Source organism: Protopterus annectens, chromosome 2.part1 (assembly GCF_019279795.1).
Source record: "Protopterus annectens isolate FY-2018-M chromosome 2.part1, PAN1.0, whole genome shotgun sequence".
Taxonomy (NCBI): domain Eukaryota; kingdom Metazoa; phylum Chordata; order Ceratodontiformes; family Protopteridae; genus Protopterus; species Protopterus annectens.
The window spans coordinates 284,471,194-284,497,338 of NC_056729.1; the positions used below are offsets into that span (position 1 = coordinate 284,471,194).

Genomic DNA, 26,145 nt, shown 5'->3' on the forward strand with positions numbered 1-26,145 from the left:
TTGACTATTTTTGAATTGACTTTGAGAAGTTGCAAGCGTGATGTTATTTGGGAGAGAGTTCCATATTTTACCAGTGGTGTTGGCAAATAGCGCGTCACCACCTAGGTTAAGAGATTTAGTTGTTTGGACAAGGAGTCTGTTTGCTGAGCGAAGGCAGCTTAAATTGGAGTAGGGAGTCATTAAGTTTTTTAGTGCTGGGGTATTCTCAGGTTGTTTAAGGATTTTGAAGGCCTCTATGAGTTGGGACTGGTGAAGGTGTGGGAATTCTATCCATCCAAGCTTTTTCAGGTTAGTACAGTGGTGTGTTCTGTAGGGTAGGCCTGTAACGAACCTGGCAATGTGATTATAGCAGGATGAGAGCTTGACCAGATCAGATTTGTTAAGGTGAGTGAGGACAGGAGAGGCATATAGTAGGGTAGAGAGGAGGTGTGAACGGGCTGTGGCTGCCCTGGCATTCGGGGTAAGGAAGGCTTTAATTCTATATAGGGTCCCAAGTTTCTTGTTGACTGACTTAATGGCTTGGTTGATATGTATATCAAATCTGAGTTTATTGTCAATGTTTACTCCTAATAGCTTTGCATAGGTGTCTGGGGAGATGATGGTCCCATTATTGGATTTTATAGTGAAGTTTTCAGTCTGAGATCTATTGGTTGGGTAGAAGAGAAGTAACTTGGTTTTGTTTGGATTTAAGATCAGGAGATGGTTGGCAAGCCAGTTTTCGACTTTGGTGAAGCTATGTTGGGTGGTAGTAGATTTGCAAGAGAGGCATTGGAACATATTATAGTCGAGTCATCTGCATATTGAATGCAGGTGGCTTCAGGGATGACTGTTTGGATGTCGTTTATGAAGACTGAAAAGAGGAGAGGTCCTAATATGGAACCTTGAGGAACTCCTATGGTATTTGGTAGTAGGCAGGAGAGCTTGTTTTGCCACATTACTGCTTGTTGTTTCCCAGTGAGGTAAGCTTGAAACCAGTCAAGGGCTGGAGTATCTAGATACAGGGTTTTTAAAGTATATAGAAGTAACTGATGGTTTACCATATCGAAGGCTTTCGATAGGTCCAGGAAGAGAGCGGAGGATATTTTTTTATTATTCCGGTTAAGATTAATGTTTTCAGTAAAAGAGAGGAGGGCAGTGGTTGTACTATGATAGGGTCTGAATCCATGTTGAGAGTCTGAGAGTAGTCTATTTTGGGTTAGAGCATTAGTTGGTTGTGCATGCACTTTTTCATCATTTTGGCAAGTGGTGATAGTATGGCTATAGGTCTATAGTTGGATAGTTCTGTGGATGAACCTCCTTTGTGGAGTGGAATAACATAGGATATTTTCCAAATTGAGGGGATTGAGGCCTCTGTTATGGTTCTGTTAATTAGGATTGAGATAGGGTAGGCTATGACATCTGCAGCAATTTGCAGGTATTCAGCCGGCAGAAGATCGGCTGAAAAGGGTGGTTGGCTTCAGTTTTTTTTTCAAAAGGGATCTGATAAAGGATGTGGGCACTATCTGGAAGTTAAAAGAGAGTGGTGAGTCGGGTATAGTGTTTATAGAAGTGTGGGGAGGAGAAAGTTGGTTAGCTAATGACTGGATGGTTTCTGTGAAGAAAGTATTGAATGAATTGGCTATATCTTCTTGGCTCTTGTCAGATAATGTTCCTGGGGTTGGAGTAGTGGATTTGCCTGGTTGGAGAAGTTTATTTATGCCTGCCCGGTACTTTTGAGGGTTATTCTGATGTTTATGTTGCAGATTGTAGAAGTAATTGTTCTTATCTAGTATGATGGCTTTTTTAGTCTCATTTCTAAGTTGTTGGAATTTGATGCGATCTAGGGGTAGTTTGGTAGTGCGCCATTTATCCCACGCTTTGTCTCTAGTTGTTGTTTTGGTTTTGGTGTCTGTTAGCCAGGGTGCTAGTTGAGTTTTAATTCTTATTGAGCATTTAGGGGCATGCGAGTCAAGTATAGTAAGGAATGAATTATTAAATGATGACACTGCCTCATCAAGGGGAAGGAACTTTAGTTTTGTCCAGTTACATGATTTGAGTTCAAGTTGAAATTTAGTTGGGTCAAAGTTTTTCTTGGATCTGATAGACCTATAAATAGGTAAGCTTGTACAATTAATTTTGTCTTTCATGATGTATGTGAGCAGGTGATCACTAAGATCATTAGGGAGAGTTCCAGACATATAGTTCTGGGGATGACTGTTGGTGAGTATCCAGTCTAGTATACTCTCTTTGGTTATTGTTACCTGTACGTGTGGTAGATGATATTATCTGAGAGAATCCATGTAGGTTAACAGGGATGGGGTTGGACTGTGCTGTGCATTGGTTCCAGTCAATATTAACATCGCCTAGGACAATGGTTTCTTGAGGGTAGTTGTTGGCTATCCAATGTAGAATGACCTCTAGTGTTTCTACATTGTTCCCAGGGGAATATAGGTGACAATTAGGTTAATGCCCTTATGATTATTTAGTAGAATTTTTAGAGCTAGTATTTCAGCGTTAGAGACCTGGGGTGGTTGTATAGGGTTAGTTATGATGTTAAGTGTGCTATTATATAAGACTGCTATTCCACCTCCTCTTTTCTTTACTCTATCTGCCCTAAGTATATTGTAACCAGGAGGCAGGATCTCATTGTCTTTGGTTGATGGCCGGAGCCATGTTTCAGATAGACACATTATGTTGGGGAGGTATGTGGCTAGTACAGCATGCAGGCTATGTATCTTATTGTTTAGGCTTCTAATGTTTAAGTGGCATATTAGGAGGGAGTTGACCAGTCGGTGGGAGAGTGGTGGGCTGATAGGATTTTGAATTAAGGTTGGGCCTGGATTAGGATGGATGTCCCCATCTTTGGTTATGTTTTTTCTTAGATACGCTAGTAGTCTAATAACTCTGAATAGTAGTTTTAGTTCATATTTGGATTTTGGTGTTGATTGGAGTGGTTTTTTAGAAGCAAGTGGTTGGAATTTATAATTTTTGGGGTAGTGTAGTAGTGGGCAAGTTCCGCAGTCAGTGGAGGTAGGGGGTCTTGGTTTGGCATTTTGGATAAGAGAAACCTACGAATGTGAGATTTTCATAGCTAGTAAGAAAGTATGGCAGAATTAAGAGTGGTAAGATAAGAGGAAGGAGTTTATAATTATTTATAGACATGTTATATGTCATCAATGGGTGGGGTCAATGTGCTTCAGAGGAATAGTAGTGGTTAAACAGTAAAGTGGTGGGGGGGGAATTGGAGAGGAAGTTGTGTAGGTTGGAGAGGAAGTAGGGTTGTGGCTTAGTGGCTATAAATGTAGACACAGTGGGGGCGGGTGGAATAAGGGGGCAGGGAGGGGAGCGAAGCGAGCCCGAGCGTAGCGAGGCTAACCCAGTCCCAGTTTTTGGTCCTATGAGTGGGGTAAATAGTCTGATAGTGTAAGTAAGTGAATTGGAGTACAGGCTTGAAATTCAACATAAACATATACGGTTGTAAAATGTCTAATACAATTCAACATAAATAGGCATTTACAGTTGTAAAACACTTACTGGAGAGACACTGAGCCTTCATGGGGCCTGTAGCAGAGTGGATTGTAGTTTTACAAATGGTGCCTGCCACAGGTAATATTTATTAACTCTGGGATTGTCTTAAGGTAATAAACAGGGAAGGGGAGGGGAGAACAAGGGTGTGAGCAGGCAGTTCTTTGTACTGCTGCTAATTTTTATTTTATTTATTTATTTTACATTTGTTGACCGGGCTAGTCCAGCTGGATAATTTCCATTTTCAGTGGAGGCCCGGGGAGAAAAGTTCCACAGATTAAAACAAGATTATAGAGATTAAACAATTACAATAAATGTCTGAGACAGACAGTGAGCAACAATGCATACATATTAGTCTAGATAAAGTAATAAAAAACACATAATGCTATCTACGTATTGAGAAAGGCATTAATTGTTTACAGTACAATTATGTGAGAATGGGGTAATTACATTTTAAAATGTATATACATACTTATAAAAGACAATGTTTGTACTTTTTTTTTTTTTGAGAACAGTAGTAACAGTACAGTCATTAAGTCATTTGTGATCACAGAGAAAGATTGCAGTTTTGAAATAAGGAATTATGATAGTAAAATGAAGAAAGTAGATTAGTCTGGATTGGTACAAGAGCAGAGCCAGAAGTTGTTCAGATGTAAAAGAAGTTTTTTAAAAAGATGAAAGGAGCCGAGAGAGGTAATGTGTGAGGGGAGGTTATTCCATATTTTGCCTACTGAGTTGGAGAAAAGGCAGTTACCTGCAGAATTTGTGATTCTAGTTGTGTTGACTTGTAGCTTTTCGGCGGAGCGCAGCTGTTTCAAGTTATTATAGGGGGTCAAGAGGTTACTAAGAGCAGGTGTCTTTGAAGGTTGATATAGAATGTTATGTGTTATTAATAGTTGTTGATAAGATAAGTTTATTAGGAAGTTCCAACCAGTGTAACTGTTTTAAGTTTATACAGTGGTGTGTTGTATACTGGGATGCTGTGGCAAAACGAGCTATATTGTGGTAAGATGTAGACAGTTTCCTAAGGTTGCTTTTAGAGAGGTTAGTGTAAATAGAGGAAGCATACAGTAGGGTAGAGATAAGATGTGATTGTGCTAAGGTGGTCCGTGCTTCTGGTGTAAGGAAGGGTTTAATTCTGTACAGTGAACCAATCTTTTTATTAACTGCTTTTATAGTGTTATTGATGTGATAATCATAGCTAAGATTATTATCAATAGTGACACCAAGCAGTTTGGTAGTAGAGTCAGGGGAGATGAGAGAATTATCACTTGCAGTAATAGTAAAGTTTAGTTGAGAAGATTTGTGGGTAGGTGAGAATAGTAAAAGTTTTGTTTTCTTGGGGTTGAGGAGAAGACATCTTTTTGAGAACCACTGTTCGACGGTAGAAAAGGTAGATTGTGTCAGTGACTGGAGTTCAGATTGAGTGGAAGCTGTGCAAATAATGGTGGAATCATCTGCATATTGTATACAGGTAGTGTTTTGGATAGATGATTGGAGATCATTAATAAAGATGGAGAATAAGAGTGGGCCTAGTATAGATCCTTGAGGTACTCCTAAAGAGATGGGTAGTAGAGCAGATAGAGAATTTTTCCATAGTACTGCTTGTTGTCGGTTTTCAAGATAGGATGAGAACCAGGTTAAGGAAGAGAAATCTAAGGCAAGGGATTTTAATATGTGTAGAAGAAGTGTATGGTTGACCATGTCGAAGGCTTTTGACAGGTCTAGGAAAAGAGAAGAGGTTAGTTTGTTGTTACGGTTACAGTTGATGGTGTTGGTAAAAGAAAGTAGTGCAGTAGTAGTACTATGTGAAGGTCTAAATCCATGTTGAGTGTTAGCTAGTAGGTTGTTATGAAGGAGATGGTTAAGTAGTTGTTTGTGTATACATTTTTCCATGATTTTAGCTAGTGGAGATAATAGCGCTATAGGGCGAAAGTTAGAAAGGTCAGTGGATTTACCTCCTTTGTGTAAGGGTATGATGTGTGATATCTTCCAAATTGATGGAAAAGTAATTTCTTTTATGGATCTGTTTATTAGGATAGAAACAGGGTAGGCAATAGATTTAGCTGCTACTTGAAGGAATTCAGCAGGAAGTTTATCTGCTGAGGGGGTAGTGGGTTTAAGTTTTTGTAAAAGAGATTGAATGTAGGAGGTGGGTATGGGTTGAAGTTGAAGGGGAAGAAGGGAATTATTGATGTTACTTAAGAGCAGTTGGGAAGCAGTTGGGAAGCATCAGGAGATAAGTGGTTAGCTAGACTTTGTATGGAAGTAGTAAAGAAGGTATTGAAGTTATTAGCTATTAAAGAGGGATTATCAGGGTCTAAATTCTGTGGGTTGGGTACTTTGCCTGGGGTAAGTAGATTATTGATAGTAGACCAGAACTTTTTTGGTTCTTTTTTGGTGGATTGCTGAAGTTCAAGGTAATAATTCTTTTTATCGGAGAGGATGGCTTTTTTGGTATTGTTTCTGAGCTCTCTAAAGGTTTGATGATCTGTTGGGTTTCTAGAGGAACGCCATTTTTTCCAAGATTTATTTCTCAGTTTAATTTTTTGTTTAGTATTAGAGGTTAGCCAGGGTGCTGTTTTGGTCTTTGTTCTAATGGTACGGCTTGGGGCATGTTGATTTAAGATTGCAAGGAATGCTGAGTTGAAATGTTCAACGGCATTGTTAAGTGAGAGGTGTTTTAGAGGGGTCCAGTTGTAATGTGAAAGTTCTGTTTGAAACTGTTCAGGATTAAATTGTTTTTTTGAATATAGTGTTCTATGAGAGGTAGGTAAGTTTAGATTAGTTTTAGCTCTAACGACATAGGTGAGGGAGTGATCTCTAAGGTCATCAGGAAGGATGCCAGTTTGGTAGGTTTGTAGGGGGGAGTTTGTAAGAATCCAGTCTAGGGTGGTTTCTTTTTTGCTCTTATTTATTCTAGTGGGACTATCAATTAGTTGTTTGAAACCATAAAGGTTTATATGGGAAGTAGGGTTAGCATTGTTACAAGATTTCCAATCAATGTTAAAGTCCCCAAGGAATAGTGTTTCTTGAGGGAGGTTATTAGAGAGTTGTTCAAGAAGTTGTTCTAAAGTGGGGATGTTATTTCCCGGGGGGAGGTATGCACAGATGATGTTTATTGCTTTAGTAGTGTTAATTTGAATTTTGGAGCAGATTATTTCAGCATTATTTGTTTGGGTAAGGTCAAGAAGAGTAAGCTTCAGGTTTGTTTTATATAGAATAGCTACTCCACCTCCCTTCCTGGAGGTGCGGTCAAGTCTAACAATGTTATATCCAGGTGGGGTAATTTCAATGTCTTTAATTGAAGGTTTTAGCCAAGTTTCTGATAAGCATAGAATGTCAAATTTGTGTACATCTAATAGGGCATGGAGTTGACTAAGTTGGTTACAGATGCTACGTATATTGAGATGGGCCAAGGATAATAAGTTAGAGGGTGTAGTGGATGAAAGAGAGAAGGGTTTGATATGAGTTTTGTGAGTTTTGGTAGTAGTAGCTTGAGGGCCTGGGTTGGGGTGTATGTCACCATCTAGTAGTAGATGGAGTAGTGTAAAATAGTTTTCAAGTTTATGTTTTAGGAGGGTGTCAAATATTTTCTTTGTTTTAGTTTTCAGTAGTTTGCAGTGTAATAGCCTATGGTATTTGGCAAGTAGGTAGATGGATTGTGTGGATGTGTGTAATGAGCCAAAGCAAGGCAAGTATGTGTTAAGAACAATCACAATTGACCAAGGACTGCTCTGAAACTGTAAGTCTTGTCTTAATTTCTCAGGTGGAAAACCAGGATAACCTTGTATCAGTAGGCTACTGTGGTATAGTTTAAATAAACAAACACACAGTATTGATCAGTTATTGATACTATTTGCTAACAGAAGGGAATAAGAGAAAGTGGAAGATGTGTGTGTGTGGTGGTGGTGGGGGGGGGCTGCTTACAGCCAAAGCACAGTGCTCTCCAGGGGAAAATGAAGATTGGCTCAAACAGTTAGACACATACTCAAAGTTAGCTGTAGCTGTTTGCAGACAGTTCAGACCCGGACTGCACTTTTCTTATAGGAATGTTAAAGGTGGTACCGGAGTTGAATACTTAAGAGTGGTGTTAGGTTGGAGAGACATGGGGCCTGTAGCAGAGTGGATTGTAGTTTTACGCCAGTGTGTGGACATTTTTATTCCTAGCCTTGTCCTTTCAGGGCTCAGTATCCCCCTCTCTGCTTAAGAAAGCTCTGAAGAGCTTCACACCTAAACTTGTCTTTTAGTCAGCTCAACTTGAACTGCTTGACAGTTTGGGTGCATGGAAGGTGTCCTTTAACTTTAGAGGCTGACTGGCTATTATATCCTTGGCAGGATGTAACCCATATAGCCAATGCTGTTTAGCTTCTCTGAACCAACCTGTCTTGGTTTGTGATTTAGTGTGGCATTGCCTGGTAAGAGAAGTTTTATTTGAATTTATATGTTTTCTTACCACTGTTTTTCACGGTTTATAGGAAGGAAGGGATAGCTTGTAGACAAGATTTTGATTTATATTTTGTTTTACCTTTAATTTTCACACCTTGTTCTTGGAAACTGGTAGGTTTTAGACAGGCAAACTCTAGGCAACCTAAGGGACCTAGTCAGTTATAAAGTCACGCAGACTGCAGAGGGAACAATCCTGAGCTTATTTAAACAATCCAGTCTTGGTTTGTGATTTACTCATCTTTACTATTAAAAAGAGGTGCGACTGTGAGCGATAGTGAGCTGCGTAAAGAAATTCCAGCTTTTGTCTGACTTTCAGAACTTGTACAGTCAGAGCAACAACTTTACTGTACTTCAGTATTTACTTGTATCTTGTTTGTGTTATTTCTCTCACAGAAGTTTGTTCTCTCTGAATTCTGTGGCAACTGATTTTGCTTATTGTTTAATTTTTATTAATTTAAAGCTGAATATGGATTCCTTAAATGAGTATGCCATTAATGATTTGCTAAAGCACAAATACCTTGTACAGTGTAATAAATGCTGTGTATATTTAAAGGTTGCATCTGATAACGCTGGTGAGCTGTGTTCCTCATGTCAAAAGTTAGATGATTTGCTTACCATTAGTAGTAGTAGTAAATCTAGACTTACTGATGGAGGATTGCACTTGTGCAAATGGCACAGCTTGGATAACTGTTGTTACATATATTAATGATTGTACTGGTGCAATAAAGAATGTTAGAGCAAATGGAGCATGTTTAGGAAAGCATGTGTCTTATCTGTGAAGGTCACTCAGCCCCTGTGAAACAAGACTGTGCCCTTGACATCTTTGGAATTCTGGACATAAGGCTTCAGCAGTCTGAGGATTCAGTCCGTTTAGAAGGAAGGAAAAAGGAAGTTCACAATAAATAGCAAGGAAGAAAAAGTGATAAATGTCTGTAAAGAGAATGCTTACTAAAAAGGACTCTGCTTTAGATAATGCAGATTACAGGGAATAACATTTTTCTGTCAGAAAAACTTCAGTCTGCAGAAAAAGGCAGCATGTTTCCAACAAAGAAATAGGAAAAAGAGGCAAGGGGCAGGTGAAAAGGAAGAAATCATAATTGAATGTGGATAGATTGAAGAACATTACTGTAAGAAAAAGGAGGGAGAAAGATGTCTTGCAACATGGCACAAGTGGATGTACAAAGCCAGCCGGATGAGGATTGTAGGCTTGCAAATGTAATATACAATTAAAACAGTGGGATTAATGAGACTAATGATGATTATCACTCTAACAATTGATAGAGCAGTTATTGCTGAATTAGAAGTTGATCAGATCTGATCAGAAAAGATGTTTTTGTAATCTGAGATTCATTAGAGGAACTGATACTTAAATTTGCAGAGAAGATAATGAACACCAAATCATGTTAAGCTTGCAATGTGCAAAATGATGAGACCAGCCTTATAACTCCTTAATGTAAGGAAGTATGGGTCTGTTTTATTTGTCTGTATAAATGATCTCGTATGCAAGGACTGTGACTGTTGAGTTAGGATACAGTGAATGAAAATATTTTTGGGGTAAATACCTACATGAAAAAAATGTCCCGTTTTATATTAAAAAAAAAAAAAAAAAAAATGAAATGTCTAGATCGTCCATGCCTAATTTTGGGCACGTGTTCTTACAGGATGGCATGCATTTGTCTAGGTCAGGGAAAATAATTTGTTCCCACAAGAATGATGATTTTATTTGAGAAGCATGGTTAAAGAACAATGACAGGAAGCCATTTCTGTTAAGGTACAAGTGTTTTTACCGTAACAGACATTCTAACAAAAAATGAGGTGGAGGTTTTATGATAGAGATTAAAGATAGCCAAGATATGTGATTACATGTTCAGTGATAACACCAGTACTTTAGATTGTGTAACTGTGACAATAAAGACAGCCCTGGAACATATGACAGTTGTTTATAGACCACCAAAGTCAAGTACTGATGTCTTAATTTGTACATTTCTTGCATGAACCACAGGAGGGTAGAGTAATAGTGGCTGGGGACTTAAAACCGACTGGGATAATACTGATTCAACATAGTAAGGAAATTATTCACAATGTATGTTCATGAACAGCAATTGCTTTAGACTAAAAAAAAAAAAAGGGAAAGGAACATACTAGACATTTTGTTCCTAAAGAAATTGCTGTTACTTCATGTCAGGTTTTTACCACCGTTGATGTGCTGTGATCATGGGGTTGTAAATGTTAGATAATTCTGTGAAAATTAAATCTAAACCAGTACACAAGATTGATTATGATTTATATGGAAGCAAAACAGTCACTATTTAAGACTAATTGGAGTGATGCATTCAGGGGAAAAACTGCAGAAGGAATGTGGAGTGTTTTGAAAGAGAAATCGAGTGCAAAAAAAAATCAAAAAGTTTAACATTAGGAGGACATATTTCCATAAGAACAAGATATCCGATTAAGATGAGAGTAAAATAGAAGAAATGAAAATGAGGTTGAACTACGAATTTAAAAAATGAAATAAGCTGGGAAATCAAATTAGGCTAAATGTGAGACAAGATCAAGAAAAATTTGAAGAAAATGTAAAGATATTGTGCATAATAGGAAATCATTTTGTCGCTGCATAAGATGTGAAAGGAGTAAAGACATGCACATTTATGAATGGTGTGTAGATTATAAAATTTATTCTTGGGCACAACAGATTGTAGATATATTTACAAAATCTTATCCAGAACAGTTTGGCTCCACAAAGGGGGTGATAAGTTGATCTAGTAATTTCCGGATAATCCCAGATACTGGAATCATGGTAGATTATGTTGAAAAACTATTCAAACTTGATCCAAACAAAGCACTGGGAGGAGACAGAGCAAGTAGTGACCTGAGATCACTTCAGCAAAAACTTACGGTACCATTGTATCTATTTACTAGACCATATTTATATGGGGAGATTCCACAAGATGGGAGATGCGCTTATTAAACTTGTCCTTAAGGGAAAGAACAGTAAGGCAAACCAGTCTCATATAGACCCTTACCTCTACTTTCATACTGTGGAAAATAGTGGTGAAGGTGGTAACGGAGAAATTGTCAGAACTGGAAAGGTTGGGACTCGAAACCATACATCAGCATGCATATGTTGAAAATAGATATATTACCACCTGTAACATGTTCTGTAACGTAACAGCTGTGAATGAAAAGTTGTGCTATGATGTAATTTTATGTAGATTTAACCTGAACATTTGACAGGATCATGCATAAAACAGTGGTCAAATTTACAACATCCATGTATTGATTTACACTTTACAAGATTGATAGCTGCATGGCTTTACAGGTAGGACATGGCAAGTATCAGAGGAATTTGACAGCTGAAATGCTTTGTTACAGTCAGGGTGTCCCACAGGGCTATGTCCTAGGCCCTTACTTGTTTAGATTGCATCTGTCAGACCTATCTTTTATCATCTGGAATGTTCTACACTCTGTATGCAGATGACCTGAAATTGCATAAACTAATTACATGTATTACTGATGGGGCATATTTGCAAACGAACTTGACTAAATTGACCATTGGGCACAGCAGAATAATATGCTGATGAATGCATCAAAAGTGAGATTTTAGAGACAATTGAAAGGTGAATATTTAATACAGCGCACTGAAACTGTAGATTCATTTAAGGACCTGGGTGTATGGGGTTAGATCCAGCTTTGATTTTTTCTAATATCAAAAAAATTGGTTAATGGCATTTATAGAACTAAAGGTTGTAATAAAAAATAGTCTAGGAAATCAGAAATGAAGTCATTGTTAATTACATTAGACTCAAACTTGAGTATGGAATATCAATAGGGAAACCTTTATAAGAAACCAGCATGAGTAAACTGGAAAGAATACAGCAGAAATATACCAACAGAATCCATGGATGTGAAAATTTAAGTTATGAAAGGCTAAAATATCTGAACTTGCACAGTACCGCTTATAAATATTTGAGGTGATCTTATTGGGGTGTATAGGGCATTTAGAGAGCTATCAAGTAATGGATAATCATCAGACAACTTATGTAGAAGATTCTGTAAGAATGAGAAGTATACTAACTGACTCTCTGAGTAACTGATGCATGGAACAGACTACCAAATTAAATTACTGTAAGCAATGGTGTAGATATGGACCCCCGAGACATGAAGCCAGATAATTGTTCTGGCAACTGCATTTTAATGCCCTGTATAGACCTGGTTTAAATGAACACTGCTGTATTTCGTGTTTGAAATTAAAAGCTTTAGAACGCTAGTATGTTTGATTTTTTTTTTTAGGGGGGGCATACCTGCAGTTTTGAAATTTCACAAATGGTTCTTTTAAATATTTTATACATGTTTACCTTTTTATTGTATTTGATTTACGGAACAGGGTGGGTATCTAAAACTTTTACAAAGTTTTAAACGTTATTTCAACATATATTTTGTAATGTTATAAAACAATCCACTTTAGTAATAATGCACTGACAAATATTGTTTTTTTTTTGTCACTTTAAATGTGGGAAGGAAAGGTTTCTTAATGACCCTGTGATCACCATTTCCGAGGGATATTTAAACTACTGACTGTTGGCAAGGTTTATTCTGAAGTCTTGTGGGTATATGGAACACAAGCGCTTATTTTAATAATTTGTATTTTAATAAAGTAAAGTTTTAAACTGTTTGGATTTATTTTATGGAGTACTAGAATGTTGTGGTTGGCCATCAAGCTGCTGACTAGCCATTTTTTGTTGTTTCATTGGTTTTTCCTTGTTGGAATTACCTGTTTTTTTATGTTGTGAGCTAGGGGAGATCAAGATGATCTGGCAGGCCGTAAGACTTGATAAACTTAAATGTGTACAAGAAAAATAGCCAGAGATCCTATAGAGGTATTAAAAATATTTTAGAAATATTATAACCTGTATAAATCAGAAGAACGTGGAAACCAAGAAAATGCACAAATGAAAATATTTATTGAAACCTTAATTGTGACGAGGATACGGGAAGATGAGGATCCACAATTGATAACTAAGGAAGAGATGAGATAAAGTTGTGATGTATTAACCAGTAATCAGGAAAGTCCTTGGGAACAGACTGTATTCCTTTGGAAGTTGGGAGGAAAAAGTGATGATCTGGAAGGCTTTAACAATATTTTAAGTGGTTGAAGTTTCTGTATCTTGAAAGAGAGCTATGGCTGTGATTGTATTACCCAAAGGGTAAAGATTTTTTGGACCCAGCTTCATGTAGAATGATTTAAATTTTGATCCATGATTGTTAATGTCTGTACTAGTGAAGAGAGTGGCAGGCGTCTTTCCGCAATTGCTTGACATAGGTCAGTGTGGATGTGATGGAAAAGTTTGACACCATTGATAGAATGATGATGATCCAGGGCGAACCAAAGACTAAGAAAGCACTTCTGTTGGTGGGTTTTGATGTAAAGAAGGCATTTGATAGCTGTGATTTGGAGTAGAGTAATTGTATTTGCATTTCTTAATAGAGTAATAGGGTTAATTATGAGGATTTATGAAGGTTTGGAGGCAAGAATTAAGGTAGGTTTGTCTTTGACAATTATGTACTTCCACTGGCTAATTCAAAAGTAGAACAGATATGGGAATCAAGAAAAGTTAATTTTATTCACAGACTATATTTTGTACCTGGTGATTCAAGAAAAGATATCCCAGTGTTGTGGAATGTTTTGCGATAGGATTTTTTTTCAGGATAAAGTAAATGTAATTTAAAACAAAGGCCGTAGCAGTAAACTGTGTATCTGCATGTGAATTGGTTCAGCAATGACCCATATTTATATGGCTACGGTAAGATGAAATAGTCAGGTGTATGGATTAAAACTGATTCTGTTCTGGCAGCTAAAGATGTGGGAATAAATTAAACAGAAGTTAATATAAACATTATTGAGAAACTGGAATCGCTTGATTAGTGAGTATAGATAGTAAGGTACATGCAGAGAAAATGTTTCTAGTCCCTTTACTTTTATGTACAGGTCAGGCATAATTTTATCAACCAGAGACCTTGTGTACCATTATTAAATACAAAGCTGAAGTAATGCATTTGGGAGGTGAGAAGTGGGATAAATTGATAGAACAAAGTGTTTTAGGATTTACTTTGAAGGGATATTTGAGGCCACCTCAATTTAAGGTTCATATTAATAACTCAAGCAGAAGGCTTTAAGTCAAAGTGGAAAGGGATAATGAAATGGGGGAAGTGGACATTTGAGGGAGAGAGTGGGATTTTAGATGCAGGCCCTTAAAGAGCACCACTATACAGTTGTAATACTTTTTGCTGTCTTATAAATATAAGAGCTAAATCAACACTGAAATGGTGGAAGGAGATATTTCCACTAGGAATGACGGTGCAAGTAGTATAGAAAGTTGGCAAGGATGAAGCTGAAATTTACTGGAGAAAATTAACAAAGTACCCAAGGTTGTGGGAGCAAATTAACTAGAGAAGGGAAAAGGTAGGAGTGTGGAATGCGGCGTAGACAAAGTATTGACTGCAGAAAAGTGACAACAGTCCTTGGTAGGAAAGGTTTCAGATTAGACAAAGGAACAGAATATTAAATGAAAGACCACATCTGTGTTTTTAGTTGATTAAAGAACAGAAATTGCTGTTAAACAGATAATTAGGGCATATAAAATATTGCTTAACTGCAAGAGTTAGAGGAAATTAAAAAGATTGGGAAGTGAGAATGGAAAAGCACTGTTCAAAACAGTGGAAGGACATCTGTGTGGTTTCCAAGTAAGCAAAGACCAGAACGGTTGAAATTTTTGCTTGGAAGTATTTTTTTTTAGGTATTTTTATACTGCAAGCATACTTCACTGTACTATTCCTATGGCGGAATGCTGGAGGTGTGATGAGAAAGGTAATTGAGCACATTTTGGGAATTCAACAAGTTGGCAGGTGTTGAGTTCTGTGTAGAATGCTTTGTCAGAAATGGGTGAACAAATGGTTGTAACTAAGAAAATTATTGTTCTCAGCTGAGATATAGGATCTGAATTCCCCAGATGTAGTAAGGCCTTACCAAGTTTAATGATACTGACTACGAAAAAAAAAAATGAAAAACTGAAATCTAAACCAGTCGAAAGTGAAGCAACGAGCATTTGTAAAGGAGATGATAGAACTGGAAATGGGATCTTTAGGAAAGAGAAGGATCAAATTACATACATTATTTCAAGTTTATGGTTCTACAGTTGATAAAGGTTAATTTAAAAGGGGAGAGTGATCTGAATTTCTGTAAAAAATTGAGCATGAGTGGATCAGAGTTCAGTGTAATTAACTAGCTTAGTGTGAATGATCATTTTAACTTAAAACCAGCGTTGAGGCACAGGACTAAGTCGGAGCATGTGTCATGTGATGTAAGCTTTTTAAATAGGTCAGTCTTCAATATTTTTCTTATCTTGAAAATTGCATCTGAGCAGTGCATGCATGCAGTTTATTATGGGTGTCTTTACCGTTATTTAAGAAAGGCTTCTGTGGTAATGGTTTAAAAGAAATCTCTGTGCATGGTTTAAAAAAAGGGAATTTGAGAACAGTGCATTTAGAGAAGTGTTCAGGAGGAGGAGTGAAATTAGGGGAAGGTAGGGATTAAAGAAGGAATTGAGTAATTTATATATCACTGAATGGAAGTTATTAAAATGTATACTGCGTGAAAATAAGTTAAAATGGTTTGTGTTTTCTGTAACTCTATCTGTAATTCCATGATTAATAAAATTACTTAAACTCTTTTGGCACCCCTTGTGGGGTGGTGACTTTCTTACCATACTGTTATTAGTATTAAGTTGTTCTGCACTAGAAGCAGAATAAGACATTGGCTAAAATAATGCAAGGACAGGAGTACAATAAAAGCTACTGCGAGAAGTGGGCCTACTACCCAAGAGCCGTGAGTAACATTGTTACACAGTGTACAGCAGGAATGATCTGAAAATGGTGTTAGCTGGTGTGCCATTTATACCAGTGATGTATTGACTCATTTGGTGAGAGGACTTTGGCTATAGTCTTTGAAGAGGGCAAAGCTCTAGATGTTGGAACATCCACAAGTTGTAGGCACGACATTCCAAATGAGGATTGCAGCAGTGAATATTGTGAACATTACTGATTTGAACAAAGGATGTCTTTCAGGCTTCAACAAAGAAAGGTCCCAAATTCTGACAAGTTCTTCACGTGTTGCTTAGGGAGCCAGTATAGGAGACCTGAAAGTTCAAGGGAAGTTGTACAAGCCAGTGAGGAAAATGTAAACACAACAAGTGACAGTCATCCTGGCTATCCCAGCATTCAGTGACATTTGGCAGCTATGAACACTTATGATCAAGACTGGTGGTACCACAGTTAATGTGGTACATAAGCAAGACGGAACCCACTTCATGTACAGACTAGCAATGTGGGTTTGGGAGGTGGCTGAGGTGGCAGGTGTGACTTCTGCCTAGTACTGGCTCGGTCAGGGCAAGAGCATGGCAAGCAGGCAATGCAGGAATGTACTAGAACTCGACCAATAGATGCTGAATAGAGAAGTATTCTTGGAGTTGGTCCACAGGGTGGGAGGTTGGCATAATGGTCAAGGTGTTTACCTTACAAGCACAAGGTCTAGGGTTTGATTCTCAGATTGGGTAAATGGCTAGGCTTAAAATGGCTCACAAAGGAAGTAAGCCTAGTACTAACCTATGAACCTACTATAACCTATGAACAGGTGTGCTGTGCCATAAGTTGACCGTTTTGCTTCTGTAGCAAGCAGACTCGGGAAGTTTTGCATGAAGATACCCAAAAAGAGAGGCCTGCATGACAGCTGCCTTCTTTAGCTCAGGAGTGGGTCTGCTGCCTTATTCTTTCTCTCTCAGTTCCAGTAACAAACAAGAAAAGAGAAGAAACCCCAACAGGGCACCTATCTGAAAAAAAATGGCTTGGTAAGCAGCACAGCATGAGGGTGTTCAGACCATATGATGATTGCATTCGGACTGGTGGCAAAGAAGTTCTGAGCATTTGTGTCCGTACATTCTTTGTGACTTGGGTCTTTCGTGCAGAGCGTACATGTGACATATACGGTGCCTTTAAGAGCTGAAGGCTTTGGTATAGTGTCTGGATGTTGGGCTAACCTGGGCAGGAGATCCCTTAGGTGAAGAATAGTGCAACAGTGATATGGAAGAACATCTAGGCCATACAGCACGTCGACCAACAAAATCTCAAGATAGGATGCGTGACCACTCATCTGATGTTATCCATGTCACTATTCCTCACTTTTGGGTCTTGGATCTGACATCAGATCTGATCTGGCAACTTTACATACAGCTTTTAGGGTCGAGCTCCTCCCACTTCCCCTGATCCCTTGCTGCCTTCTAACCCCTCAGATCTTGTTTGCCATGATCTACAGTGTATGTTTCTTTGGCTTTACACGTGTAGTGGGACAAGTAGCTTATTTTTCAACTTTTTCTTTATTGGATTTTTCTTGGTGTTTAGTTAGCTATTCTTAGACTTCTCTTCTGTCTCAGTAGTTTAGTCTCTCCCCTCCCGTTTTGTAACTTTTGTTGGGTTGTTCCATTTTGGTGCCTTTTTTATAGTAGTACATAGCTGATCTAGTTTTTTCTAGAGTAGTTCTGTGCTTTTTGTAGTAGGTTTATTGTTTGTTTACTATAGTAGATGTTGGTGTTTCACTGTTGCCGTCATCACACTAGGGTTATCTGCCTGCAGTTTGCCCTCAGTCGGCCCGAATACCAGAGACTTAGTATTTCTGCGTCGGTTGTCACTTCAGGACTGACTTCAGGTCATCAGGGGTATAAAAGCAGGCAGTCAATGCCATTACATCAGTCTTTCTTGCCGAGGGGCCTGAAGCAGAAGCAGTTTGCACGAGTGCCGGTCGTCTGCTACCTGCGTTTTTGTTTCCGAATTGAATCATCCTGAAGGTTTCTAAAGCTAAATACCCAGTTGGGGATCCTTTTTTCTTGCTCTAACCGATGTCAGAAAATGTTAACAATTGTCTCGTCTGTGGAAAGCAAATAGCACACAGATTTCCATTTTTACTGCTTAACCTGTTTAGGCCCAGACCACGACGTCCCTCACTGTCTGTTTTGTGCTTTGTTCGACGCACGAACTATTCATTGTCAGGCCTTTATTGTCACTAAATACTTTTGCTCTCTATCTCCGTATTCTGAAATGGCTTCATTAAGCCATCTGACTACCAGTCTTCCGAAAAAACGTAAGATAGACCGCACAGGTCCAAGACTGCAGACGACGCTTCCGTTAAGCTAGATGCCAGTTCGCCGGTACTCAGCGAGGTGCTTTCACAGCCCCCGATGCTCGCTTTGATGGATTCACAGGCCACTACCGAGACCCGTTTGGAGTCCGGTATGCCACGAGACGCTTTGACTATGGAACCTGTCTGTGTCTACCATGGAAGGGTCTGGAGCCGCAGTGCAGGAACCATCTTCTGAGGAAGTTCTTCTCATTGCCGATATTAGACGCAGACTATTTTCGCGTCTTCAGTTCCGTCTAAAACTGAATTTCTAAGGCCAAGAGTACGAGCTATTGCTAAAACAGACGACCCAAACTCAAGCACCTACTTCCTTGCCACAACATCAAATGCTTAAAATGGCAGAAGACCTGATTATGCTGATTAGGGGAAGCCAGCATTCTCCTGCTAAGAGAGAGACCTGTTCCCAGCAGCTTTAACAGACCAAGAGTCCGACTACTATGAGGTCTGTGAATATGAAGACATGCCTTTATCTGCTTGCGTGGATTCAGATGCAGAGGAATCCATTCTCTCTGCTTCCCCTCCAGGGGATTTTTCTTTTGGTGAAACCCTACGTACTTGAAGAGAGTATTTCCACTGGAAATGCAAAGACTATCCTCAGTCCAAAAAGAGACTCAGAATTTCTAGATTTGCCACAACATAGACCTTTAGCAATACCTCTAGTTCTAGATGTTGTGGATGATGTTTTAATGGAATCCAGCCTAACTCCTGATACTTTAACCCCTGCTCCAAGGAAACCAGATAGGTGCTAGAGTCCCTGACTTTCACAAATTTCTTTTCACAAATCATTTCCCAGGGGCTTAAAGGTATAAAAGCAACTACAGCTAAGAATCCCACCCCTTTGGACAGTGATTCCCGAGCTTTAGACAGATGGGGTAAAAAAGTATACACCTCTGCAACTCTCGCCATTAGGGCATTGAATTGCCAGTTTCACATGCTGAAATACCAGCAACATAGTATGGAACTTAAGCAAAAATTAGCTACCTTTTAAAGACTTCACAGAAAATAAAGAATTACAACGGCTTATGCATTCTTCAAGACAAGTCAGCAAGCATATTTTGCAATGTGGTTTCGCCCTTGAAGCATCTTGCAGAGCAGCAGTCACTGGTTCTGTACTGAGAAGGCATGCTTGGCTTAGGGAGCAGACCTTGCCAAACCATGTCAAATCAAAATTACTAGACGCCCCTTTGAACAAGGACAATCTTTTTGGCACCAAAGCAGAAGAGGTTCTGTAAAAGATGGAAGAAAAGGCTAAATCTATGCAGACAAAAATTTCTTGAAAGTGCAGCCTCCTAGATTCAGTAGGCATTGCCCCTCGAAACATTGGTCCTTTCCAGCCCTCTCAAGGCCATCTCAAACTAGACCCTGGGAAAACAGCCCCCCCCCCCCAGACTTCAGTTTCAAGATATGCGGAGATCTAAGCAATGGAGTGCCTCTACTTCAAAAACAGGGAGTGCTAAGCCCCCCCTTATGGAATAACTTCTCTATCCCACTCCTCACCTCTGCCCAAATGCTTGTGCCCCTAGGAGGAAAACTTGCCCATCATGCAAAAAACTGACCGTCCATCACCAAAGACCGATGGGTTCTCAACACTGTATCCCAGTGGTGCAGATTTTACTTCCACTCACTGCCAACCCCAAAAGGGCTCCCAGACCTTCCTCCAAATCAGTCGGCAGAGGCACAAAACTAAGTTCAATCCCTGCTCTCTATAAGGGCAATTCAGCCTGTTTCAGCTGAACAGATAGGTCAAGGATTCTATTCCAGACTTTTCCTGGTACCCAGAAAAGAGGGCACTTGTTGGCCAATCCTAGATATTTCCACCCTAAACATCTTAATGGTGGTACCAATATTCAAAATGCTTACCCTTCACCAGCTTCTTTCTATGCTGTCCAAAGATGCCTGGTTAGCCGCCGTAGACCTAAAAGAAGCTCATCTGCACATCCATATCAGGGACTGATGCAGAAAATACCTACGTGTCAGGGCAGGATCTATGCATTATCAGTTCTCTGCACTTCACTTTGGCATATCCACTGCTCCCAGAGTATTCACAAAATGCTTGGCTCCAGCCATTGCTTACTGCCGATGGAGGAAAATTCTAATTTACCCATACTTGGACGATTGCCTGATTCAGGCAGACAGGAACAGTTGTTGCAGCCACCTGACTTTTGTAAAGAACCTTCTAACCTCCCTGAGGTACACTGTCAACGAAAAGAAACCAAAACTAGTACCCAGTCAAAAGATTGTATTCCTGGGAACAAGCTTGGACACAGCATCCCAGATGGCATTCCTTACTCCTGAAAAACAAGCCTGACCGGCTACTTTGCTCAAATGATGACCAGAACCCAGCTGTCTGCAAGGAAAATCCTGCAGTCCCTAGGGTTCATGGTCTGTTGCATCCTACTAATTCCATATGCCAGACTGCATATGAGGAAACTTCAATGGTACTTAAGTCTTTGGTGCCAGCATTCTCAGGACCTGGAAACAGTCATACCTTGTCTAAGGACAGAGTTTCTTTCTTGGGCAGCAGCATGCAATCACAACAAGGGTTTTCCCTTTACTGGACCCCACGCCACCCAGACACCTGGACAACAGGTGCGCTCAAGGCCACTGGAGCCCAAGTCAAACTCATCTGCACATCAACCAAAAAGAGATGCTAGCTGTTCAGCATGCTCTGATAGCTTTCAGGTCCCTACTCTCACCAGGACCCCTGCTAATAAAAACAAAACACCACAGTTATGTGGTACATAAGCAGAGGGGGAACCCACTCTTACCCACTCCTCAGGCTAGCCATGGCCCTGTGAAGCACTGCCTTGGATATGTAGATTCATCTGCAAGCTCAATTCCTGCCAGGCAAACAAAACTCTCTGGCAGACGACTTGAGCAGAAATCTCCTAGACACCAGCACCTTCAGTATTCTAATCAAGAAATGGGGGACCCCTTCGGTGGAACTCTTTGCCTCCCCCTGAAATCACCAGCTCAGCAAATTCTGCACCAGGACACCTTACAACAGGGCCTGGAAAGTGGATGCCGCCTCCTTCCAGCAGGAAACCTCTCAATCTATGCATTCCTCCCTCTGCCTCTTCTATCAAGAATATTACTCAAAATAAGACAGGACAGACCAAGGGCAATCCTGATTGCCCCAGACTGGCCACGCCAGCATTGGTACCACCCTGGCACCTACCCCAGATCCCAACCCTCCTCACTCAGCAAGGGGGGCATAACTTGCATCCACAACTGCAGACCTTGAATCTTGCAACCTGACTTATTCCTTAAATTCTCCCGCGGTGACCAGCTTAAGCAGGCAGGTGCTGGACGTCATTCTTGAAGCTAAAAGACCCAGTATAAAGGAAATCCTATGCAGATAAGTGGAAAATGTATTGTTCCTAGACTCAGTCTAAAGGAGAGGACACAGCACTGCCCTCCTTACCTCTAATCCTGGATTACCTAGCAGATCTACTCCACAGAGGCCAATCCTTCTCCTCGATTAAGATCCATGCCTCTGCCATTTCGGCTCATTACAACACTGAGCCACCTCTCTTCTCTCGCTCTCTTATCAAACAGTTACTGAGAGGGGCAAACAACTTAAGGCCACCAAGGAGAGCACCCACCCCTGCTTGGGACATTAACTTTGTACTGGAAAAGCTCACACTACCCTGCCTTTGAGCCTGCAGCGTCAGCAGAGGTTTTCCTCTCTTGGAAAACAGCCTTGCTTCTGGCCATCACTTCAGCTAGAAGAGTGTCTGAGCTACAAGCACTTGTGGCTGTGGAACCCTTCATTATTTTGCATGCTGACAGGGTTTCCCTCAGGACTAACCCTTTTTTTATGCCTAAAGTAGTGTCCAGTGTGACTCTCAACCAATCTATCCATTTGCCAACCTTCTTCCGTAATCCTCAAAATAAAGGGGAAAGGATGCTGCACTCCTTGGATGTGCACAGACAGCTCAGATTCTACCTTGATAGGACTTGGGCCTTCAGGAAATCTGACCAGTTACTAGTCAGCTTTGCACCATGGGCAGAGGGCAAGGACATTTCGAAACAATTTCCAAATGGATAGCACGCTGCATCCATTTCTGCTACATGGGAAAGCAACTCCTCAGGGGGTCAGAACAGATTCCATTAGGGCAACTTCTATCTCTACAGAATTCCTCAGGGGAGTCCCTACCAGGGACATCCTGGAAGCTGCTACCTGCAGTTTTTTACACACCTTCACCAAGCATTACCACCTGCCTATCTTTTCCAAATCCAGGGTGGGATTTGCAACAGCAGTCCTGCACGGCATACTAGCCAGCCCCAACTTTTCTTAACTGCCTCCACCCTTTCTTCAGCTTTGGGAATCAACCCAGTTGTGATGACCAACAGTGAAACATGAAGAACATAGTAAAGTTGGGTACACTTACCATAAATGTAGAGTTTGAGTATATTTACTGTTGCAGTCCTGGTTTCCCTCCCTCCAGCCCCCTTATCTCTCTCTCCTCTGTGTATTACTCACCCCTTTCTGGGGTAATGGTATTTACTTTTTACTGGTGTCGTTTCCCCTCCCCATAACTTAGCTCCCTATTTGGGGGGCTCCTGACATTTAGGGCAAGAAAAAGTGATGTAATGGCGTCGGCTGCCTGTTTTTATACCCCTGACATGTCGGTCCTGGAGCGATAGCAACAGACGCAGAAATAAGTCTGGTGTTCGAGCCGACTGAGGGCTACCTGCAAGCAGATAAACCCTAGTGTGATGACTGCAACAGTGAATACACTCTTAACATCTACAATTATGGTAAGTGTACACAACTGTACTTTTCCCAGCTGCGTGTTCTGGTACCGACCTCTGCTTGACTCTGATCACGAGTTAGCTTGTCCCTTAGGTTTGGTCTAATTTTCCTGTTGTCTGACAAGCCTGTCTGTTTAAACCATGCTCCTCATATGGTTGGAAGATGTCTGTTACTGATTCGCATGAAGAGTGCCTTTATTGTTTGGGTGCCGACCACCTGGAGATTGAATGCGACATTTGTGCCATGTTCAACCCCAGGGCTTTGGTAGAGTGCGGAGACAAACTCCTTTTGAAAGGATTGGTTCAAGGGAGTCCCTTGACTCAGTCCTTTGCCAAGTCTGGACCCTCAGAGCACAAAAGGAACCCCCTCCACCTCCGGGATTTTCATCTGCCAAAAAGACAAGGCTGTGTCTGATCCTAGTGCCTCTGATCTGACCCCAGCCTTGACTCAGTCGGATGCGATGCTCTTAGATCCTAAGATCTGAGACTCTCACTGATCTGGGGCTTTTTCTCTGAGGCCTTTGGATCCAAGGTCTCTTGTTCGATGCATTCATATCTGGCCAGATCCGGACCAGTCACTGATCTGGCTTCCTCTGATCTGAGACATGTGGGATCCAAGCCTTTAGATCCTATCTTGCCATCGGATCTGAAAAGGTAGGGTGTGGGATCAGTGTCTGATCCCACTGTTGTCAAGGATTCCCCCTCAGGTTCTGGCTTGGGGTACTCTCCTTCTGTTTTCAGGCACAGAAGGCGTTCATTAGAAGGGAGGTCCTCTGGATCTAGACAAGCATCTCTAGCTAGGTCCTCAGCCTCTTGTAGATCTTCCAGGAGTTTACTCCCTTCTGATATAGACAGGATAATGAGGTCCTTCCTCAAAGCTCAGATGGAGTTGGGGCCTCTAGTGTCCCCTGCCCATCTGACTAGGGGCCATCTCCTAACCCTTCATTCAGTTCTCATCCGATCAGCATAGATGTTTGTGTTACCCTGCTGCAGTCATCACACTTGGGTTATCCTGCCATCAGGCGGCCCCGCAGTCGGCCTGAGTTCCAAAGTCTTGGTCTGGCGTCGGTTCCTGTCGCTTCCTCCCTGACGTCAGTGCACCAGGGGTATATAACAGGCATCCAACGCCATTTTCTTCAGTCTTTCTTGCCGTGCGGTGCCCGAAGCAGAAGCAGTTCGTAAGTGCCGGTTGGCAGACACCTGAGATTTTCTAATCGAATTTCAGTCCGAAGTCTTCAATAAAGCTAAGTTGGGGAACCTTTTCTTGCCTCAGTCCGATGTCAGAAAAAGTTAACAATAGCATTTCTTGTGGGAAGCAAATACCTCATAAGGACTTCCATTCTTATTGTATTCCTTGCCTAGGCCAAGACCACGATGTCACAGGTTGTCGGTTTTGTGCTAGGTTTAATAAACGAACTATCAAACGCTGTTTTGACTTCGCATGACATTACTTTGGTAGGAAATTTAATTGTATCATGCAGTCGGAGCAGCCGATGACCGGCATGCATAAAAAACGCAAGGATAAGGACAGGCAGCCTAGGAACAAGCCAGACTCAGAGGCCTCTGCTGGGCCTGTCGCCAGTTCTCCGGTTTTCAGTGAGGCACCTACGCAACCGCTGACGACCGCAGAATTGGAACCCTGGACAGTTTTGGATTCTCAAGCGGAGTGTACTAGGCCGTCGCAGCCATCTTCATTAGGCCCTTCCGACACCGGAGCAGAAGGAGATCCCGGTGCAGTAGAAACACCTTCGGTTGCAGAAAGTGTCTTCAGACCTACTACACTCACCATTAAATCTTATGCTAAGCTTAAAACTCCATTAAAACCAAAAAAGACTGTACATCAGTCTCCAGTTCAAGGCCCCATGCCCAAGAAACAGATGCTCAAGATGGCTGAAGATTTGATTACCCTAATCAATGGTTCCCATCCCCCTCCAGATAAAAGACCAAGACAAGAGGAGGATTATGCTTCCTCTGACCAGGTTTCTATTTCCTCAGATTCTTCTGAGGAACAGGATTACGCTTTTCCCCCTTATGAAGACTCATGCTGAAGACGCTCTTCCCTCAGCATCTCCCCCTGAAGACTACTCCTTTGGGGAAGCTTTACATACCATGAGGGAACATTTCCACTGGGAAGGCCAGGACTACTCTGATTCTAAGAAAAGGCTCCGAGTTCCTTTTACTACCCCAGCACACAGACCACTTGCTATCCCTCCAGTTTTAGACATTGTGGATGATGTTTACTTGGAGTATAGTCTAAATCCAGACTCTCTACCTCCTGCTCCAGCCAAACCAGACAGATACTACAGAGTACCTGACTCTCACAAATTCCTTTATAAAAGCCCTGTGGCTGACCCAGAAACAATTTCCCAGGGTCCCAAACGGGCTAAAACCTCTATGGCTAAACTCCTGTGCCCTCTGAAAGGGATTCCAGAGCCCTAGATAGATGGGGAAAGAAGATACACACCTTAGCTACTCTGGCTATGAGAGCATTAAATTGTCAGTTTCACATGCTGAAATATCAGCAATTCCTAATGTCTCAATTAAAACAAAAAATGAGCACACATTCTGAACAGTCTGAATTCAAGCAAATGCAGGATCGGTTGCATGCAGCTGAACAGGTGGGCAAACATACTTTACAATGTTGATTTGATTCATTGGAAGCTTCCTGTAGAGCAGCTGTTACTGGGTCTGTCATATGTAGACATGCTTGGTTAAAAGAACAAAACCCTACCTGATCATGTTAAAGCAAAATTATTGGATGCACCTTTACAGCAGGATGTATTATTTGGTGTCAAAGCAGAAGAGGTTTTAAAGAAAATGGAGGATAAGGCAAAGTCTATGCAGATGGTCAAGGATTTTTTACAGGTACAAGCCCCTCGTTTCAGCAGAAATTGGCCAACAAAAAACTGGTCCTTTCCAGCTTTTGACAGATCACAGAGGTCAGTCACAAGGCCCTTACAAACCTCGCTAATGGGGTACTGCTACCCAGAAAGGAGGAGAAGACAGGCCCCAAGCTAGCAGAAGACAAACACAATGACTCAACCCTCAAACTACCAAGCAAATCTCTCTTGGCAGCTCCCTTGGGAGGAAAATTAGCACTTTTTGCAGACAACTGGCACATCATCACAAAAGACAAATGGGTCCTAAACATTGTCTCACAAGGATACAGATTCCACTTTCATACCTTGCCA

General features: G+C 40.8%; 1 protein-coding gene across 3 annotated transcripts in view; it reads left to right on the forward strand.

Moving 5' to 3' along the window:
* The window catches only part of GNB1 (G protein subunit beta 1), a 1,803,552-nt gene that overhangs the window by 797,890 nt on the left and 979,517 nt on the right, over positions 1-26,145 (forward strand). The gene's annotated exons all lie outside the window — the stretch shown is intronic.